Source organism: Lactuca saligna, chromosome 5, assembly GCF_052625555.1.
Source record: "Lactuca saligna cultivar CGN05327 chromosome 5, ASM5262555v1, whole genome shotgun sequence".
NCBI lineage: Eukaryota > Viridiplantae > Streptophyta > Magnoliopsida > Asterales > Asteraceae > Lactuca > Lactuca saligna.
In genome coordinates, this window is record NC_136421.1 from 8,454,548 (window position 1) to 8,461,651 (window position 7,104).

The window sequence follows — 7,104 nt, forward strand, 5'->3', positions numbered from 1 at the left end:
GAATCAAATATGGTATCAAACCCTATGAATATAAATAGACCACTTCTATTTATCACCATACTGATTACTCATTATTCATTCTTTTAGTTTTATCATCTTTATACTTGAATTAAAACACTAGGTATCCCATGCTGCAAGCATGTACACTATGTTTTCCTAAACAATAGCTTTTCCATACACCAAGTATGCACTCTATGTTTAACTATGATCCTTACTTTGTGAAATAGCCAATTGACCAAACTTTCAATGATTCTAATTTCACACTCCCAAATTGAAATCTGTTAGATTTTAAACTTAAATGCACTACCCTCTTGTAATGAGTGTGTACAAAGTCACAAAGACTTGTCAACAGCCATTACAGGGTATTCCAATGAAGACCTACTCCATGGACACAAAGCCTTATGTTCAAAGTATGCATTCCTTTGAACATGCTTCTTGCACTAAGTTCTTTCTAATCTTACACAAATTGCTTCTATCTATAGAGACAATCTGTATTTCCCATTTTCACCACTACTTCTGAACAAAAGTTGCCTCTTTTCAGACTATGTCAATATGGCCCTTCCAAAATTCACACTATACTTCCAACTGTCCTTGAGCAACCAATTTTTGGTAAACCTTAGATTTTCCTCGACAATTTCTTAATCACTTTAGTCATATCTAATTCTAGACAATTTCTTCCTTAATGCCCCAAGGCATTTGGAAAATTGATAAAGAATAACTATTATAGCACATGTAATCGATCTTGTACCGAAAGTAAATGGGACATGATTCATGATGTTTCACATAAAGACATGGTTCTAGACCAGTCTTTTGCCATAATAATTTTTGTTTGCCATATTCTCAAAATTTTACTATGAAAAGGGATGTCGTAATCATAATCGAATTTTGAGAACGCAACATATAGAATTTTCTTAAGTTGAACCAATCCAACATGAAATTTATATATATATATATATATATATATATATATATATATATATATATATATATATTCTTGACTAAAGGTGATTAAAATCTCAATATATGCTCTTTAGAATGATTATAAACTCAATCTAAGCTTTTCATAATTGAAATGAAGTATAATGTCCTCTCCCTGAATTATAGCAAAACAACTTCTTCAACCCCTGCAACCTCACAAATTGAAACTTTTGTTTTCTATAATTAACATTGCTAACTTGCAATACTTATCATAATTATCTTGCTCCCACTAACATGATGATTATTAGCATAACACTTATGCTCCCACTAGCTTTGACATGTACTCAGAAATCAGCTATTGACTTTTTTTACCAAAGTTCAGATTTCTGATACTAGATTGCTTTGATAAGACTCTATCAAAATCATACACCTTATCTTAGATAGCTCACAGGTGTGTCTAAACAATTTCAGAACTATGAAAAGGGATTCCGTAATCATAGTCTTAATTGTTTAGAGCTTTGCTATTTCTCATAAGTCCATGTTAGTGTGCCTACTAAAAACTTTGAGAATGCAAAGATTACTATCTACTTACAAATCTACTTAGTGGAAGTGTTTCCTCACCATCATTTTCATGAATCGGAGAGAAAACTTATGACACTTAGATTTTTATGGTGTATGAGTTCCTACCCATATGAATTTGTCAAAACCTTAGTTACAAGACACGGATAATAACAAATCCAAACACATATGGATTGAACTTGTGCAATCTTAAGTTCTTGCCATTTGGCAGCACAAGGGCCTACCATTGCTTCCAAGTAGCTGTGCAACCAATTGAGGACTTTAAGAACTCATATGCAAAGCCAACTTTAAATGGAATGGCCACATAAATGTCAACACGATAGGTTATAAACCCCAAGTCGTGTGCTAGTGAAGAACATTAGGTTTTATTCTTGATTAGTTCTTGAGACTTTCAAGACCTTTAAGACTCCCACTGTCCTCTGGATATATAAGACTCTCTTTTCAAATATTCAAGGGATAGTGCGGATTCTTTATCAAGACAAACACTTCACACAATTGGCCTAAGTTGGTCTTTGTTTTATCCAAAACATCACAACTTACCAACTTCAAATGTACAAGAGTAGGACACTTTCACTCTTACATTTGGCACGTTTTTTAAACCTTTCATTAAGATATGTCACTCAAGTTACAATATTAGAGTATAACTCTAAGGATTGTTTTGGAACGAAGTATGACTCGTCTTCTTGATTTAACCAGTTCAACAATTCATAACTCCTCTTCTTAGCTATCATAATGCACTTAGAGGATGAATTGTGATAAGGTCTCTTAATCATTAAGATGATCATATAACATGATACTAAAGTACTCTCCCATCTTTTCAGATTTGAGAAACTTTTATCCTTCTGCCTAATTTGATTATTCTCATTCGTTCTGCTATACATCGAATTTCTCCAATGTATCAGAATTATGCTTAGACTTATAAGTATAACCATATTTACTAAAGTTTAGTAAATCATGACGAATAGTCTTATCAATTATTTGTGATGCGCTTGATCAGTGCACATGATTGTGTACTCGATCCCTTAGCCCTTCACTTGACTCACCCATTCATGTGAATAAGTAATTAGTCTTAATTTTCCAATGCTTGAAAGTTCTCATTCATGATAGTATACAACTTGCATGATTCCAAGTTCCAGTCCAATTGAAACTTGGGTGATGAGAATCTTTCCTTGTTTGGTAAATTTTGACATTACCACAAATGAAAGAATCAATTTCATATTTCCAATCGTGCTATTTATGGAATCTTATAAGCAACAAAAATTTTCACAGATGCCATTGTAAGGATACTTTAAAATAAATAAAATCAGAAAATTTCCTTTTATTTTAAAAACTTTGCGGAAAAACTAATCCTTACAATCCATATGAAAAACTTGTTGTTATCTATTCCTAAGTAATATCTCATAACTCCTAAGAAGTAGCTCAAGAATCCAATCTTCAACCTGTGCGATAGAAATCCATCTACGCGATCAGATTCAACATCCTCTTTCTTTAAGTTTCTTTACTTTTCTTTGATTCTTAAAACACCAAGCTGTGACCCAGTCAAATCATGTAATAAGAATCTCCAAATAGGAACTTAATAGAGTTAGACAATGGACTTTACCTGAAATAAAGTCAAACTCATTGACTTTACCATCCTTAGGTAAGTTTGGCAGCTTCGTAACCAATGGCCCTTCCTTTTGTAATCTAATATATGGGCTCTTTGATAATGGTACATGGGACTATCACAGACTTAGCATTTCTATTTACCATTTGGTCAACCGAGTTGACTATGGCCAATCCCTTTCCATTGGGAAGAGAATGCTTTTCTGGATTTCCTGTGTCACTATTGTCCCTTTCCATAAAGTTTTGGGAAGTTGATCTTCTAATCAAATTTGCTTTACTAGCCTTCCAAATCATTGCTGATTCAGCAATACCAAGCAAATAGATAAGATTATTAAGGGTCATGTCGTATTCTGTTTCATAGGAGTCCCAAAGGAACTCGCTATGTGACTTAGAAAGTGATTGAAGATCCAACTTTCTCAAGACTTTGATATCCAACTCTCCCGACTTGTCAATATGTGACTTCATCTCCAAGATGTGATCACACCTAGACCTTTCCTTGCCAATAGGGCTTGAGTGACCTTGAACTTGTGGGTTAGGGAGAATAATTGGAGGAGGTGGAGGAAGTGAAGTTCCAAGAGATTTGTGAAGATCATAGATGTCTGAACTAGACATCTTTTGGGAGATATTCAAACTTAGTTGATTTAAGTCCTTAATAACACCCAATATGAAATATTAAGGCTAGGACCCAACAACCTATTTATAACTGGAAGAGGGATGCCGTAATCCAAGTTATAAAATAGTTGAAGGTACTTAAATGACGATTTACTAATTTCCACCATGAAAAATGAAATATAATTAAGTTTTAATTGGATTTGAAACTCCTAGATCTTTTGAGATTAATTGAACTTTTCAATGACATGTTTCAATCTCGAGTGTGCCCTTCAGATTTTGTGACTGGGATGCCGAGGATCACAAAACAAGGTGTGAAATAACCATGCAAATTACTTGGTACTCTTAAATGTTTATCACCCAACCAATGTGCCGGTAAACCACACACGCTCCACCGGCCTATGATTAAACTTTAAGAAACCCTTTGCCTACCATGTTAAATCAAGCTAGTGTGCCGGTAAACCACACACACTCCACCAACCGACTTAAGCAAAGTGCCAAGTGTAATTTCATGGGTTAGCACCTTATTCACATTTTCCTAACTAACTAAGATTGGGAATTATAAGTGTTTAGTTACTTAGTATTTATCATTAATACTTTTAATGAAGGGAGAACTTATAGTCTTTGTCCTACCCGTTCGGCTAACGACCCCCCACCAGTCAAGGAAGCGGTGGGTGAGAGTGGACACCCGTTAAAATGCCATTTTATAGGAAGTAACCTTATACCCCTCTTATAGATCGGCTTCGTGAATGAGGCCTACTAACGGTAAAACTGACTTTTACTCTTATACATATATATAAATATTATTAACTTATAATATTATAAAGTATAAGGGTTGAATTTTAACTCTTTAAAATTCTAAGGGCTTAACTTGGAATTGAAGTATTCATAAGTGAAACTTTTCAAATTCCAAAGCTTGAGGGCAAGTTTTGAAACTATTCAAAACAATTTAATTCCATAACTTATGTGTTTAAAGTAGTTTTAACTAAAACTCTTCAAGTCCCATAACTTGAGGACAAGTTATGGAAGACTTTAAACTATTAAAGAATGTAACTTTTTTTATTTTGTAACTTATGGAACTAATTAAGGTTACACTTTTTTTATTTAATTATTATTTAATGAAGAGACTTTTGGTCCTCCATAACTTGAGGAGAAATTATGGAGTCATAAAATCATTTAATTAGAACTAGACTCTTCATTTTTGTAACCTTTGCCAACTTTTATGAGTTTTATGATTCTTAAATGTGACTTTTCATATAACTTGTGGACAAGTTACAAAAACACAGTTTGAAATCAACTCTTAGATTAAAATGGATTGAAAATCACTATTTCACTCAACTTTTCTATTAATCTAAGCAACTCATAAGAACAAGATAATTCAGATAAACTTTTCCATGTAATTAGTCTAAACCTTAAACTAATACAAAACATGAATCTATTGACAATTATCTTTGAAGTTGGATTAGCATGAACATTACCACATCAAAAACAAGTTTATACGTCCAAAAACATCTTAGGGTAATGTTCCTTGCCTAATTCCAGCCAAAAAAGTCGAATTTATGCTGTCTGGGGGTCCAACTCGTCGAGTGCATGAATCAAATCGGTGAGTTGGATCGTTTTTGATCACTTTTAGGCATGGCCTCGCCGAGTCTCCTGATGGACTCGCCGAGTCTGATGATCAGACAGCAGACAACTTTGATTTTTTGAGCAGTTTTGCAAGTATAACAAGAAAACATGTCTAGGCTCTGATACCACTGCTGGGTTTTGAGCATTCTAACACTCGTAAGTGTACATGCAACCCTAAATACCTTGAATCTATGTTTTCTCTATTATACATGCAAATATGAACATCCAAGGTATTATCCTAATCTAGCATACAAAACAATGAATATAACAAGATAGAATACATAACTCTTTGGTGTAGAATGTTCTCAAGAAGCTTGAGTGCCTAGAGCCCCAAGTGTGACACCTCAAATGGCTCTCACAACACCAAATACACTTAGAATAACTTGAGAGAAACTTGAACACTTCTAAAATCGGCTAACCCTTCTCTATTGTAACTTAGTGGCCGATTTTGCTAAGAGTATGATCTTTATATAGTGTTACAATTAGTGTAAACCCTAATTGTCATGACTTTCAATTTTCCTTGGATCCATGGGTTCAAATACACCATGGAGCATCCTATGGGTTTTAGCCCAACTTGATAATCCATGGAGCATTAGCCCACTATACAAGTATGGATGATTTACACAATCAATCCATATATTTAATTAGTCTTCTTTTGATCACTTAATTAATTCTAGGTTAATTCTTGATCAATACTAATTAAATAATCTTATTAATATATTATAACTTATAATATATTAACAAACCTTAAGTGTTATTTCTCTCATTATAGTCTATCCAAATGCATGATGCCATGCAACCCAAATGGACCATGTCGGGTCGGGTCAAGTCTTACCAATTATAATTATGGACTTAGACATTAAGCCAACAGTCTGTGTCATTGTGGGTATGGAATGGTTGAGTAGATTTGGAGCAGTTATCGATTGCAAGCGTCAGCTAGTGACCATACGAGACCCTAGTGTGGGAGTTCTTACAGTTTATGGCGAGGGTACCCATCCTGGGTTAGCATTTTTTCAGCCGCAAGAGCGAGGTAGAGTCTACAGCAGGGCTGTAGTGGGTTTATGACATATATGGTGGATACGAGAGTAGGTGCAGAGAGACCGATGTCGGTCAATGAGGTCTCGAGAGTGCATGATTTCCCGGATGTTTTCCCCGAGGAGTTGCTGGTTGTGCCTCCCGAGAGGCAGGTGGAGTTCCGTATCGATTTGGTTCTAGGGGCATAGCCTATCGCCAAGGCGCCCTATCGCCTTGCACCCCCAGAGATGCAGGAGTTATCCTTGCAGCTTCAGGAGCTGTTGGGGAAGGGGTTAATATGGCTGAGTAGCTCGCCGTGGGGAGCGCCAATCCTTTTTGTAAAGAAAAAGGATGGTTCACACCGGATGTGCATTGATTACCGAGAGCATTTGAGGGAAATCCTCGGAGTTCTGAGATCAGAGAGGCTTTACGCCAAATTCTCCAAGTGCAATATCTGGTTATGAGAGGTTCAGTTTCTAGGACACCTTGTCAACCAGAATGGGATATTGGTTGATCCGGCCAAGATTAAGGAAGTGAGGAGTTGGGAGGTGCTGAGATCCCCCTCGGAGATCAGGAGTTTTCTGGGGATTGCTGGCTATTATCAGAGATTTATCAAAGATTTCTCCAAGATTGCGATTCCTCTCACTAAGTTGACCCGGAAGGGCGTCGCCTTTAATTGGGGTCCAGAGCAACAGACCTCGTTTGAGACACTTCTCCATGAGTTGTGTGAAGCCCCAGTGTTGGCCCTTCCGGAGG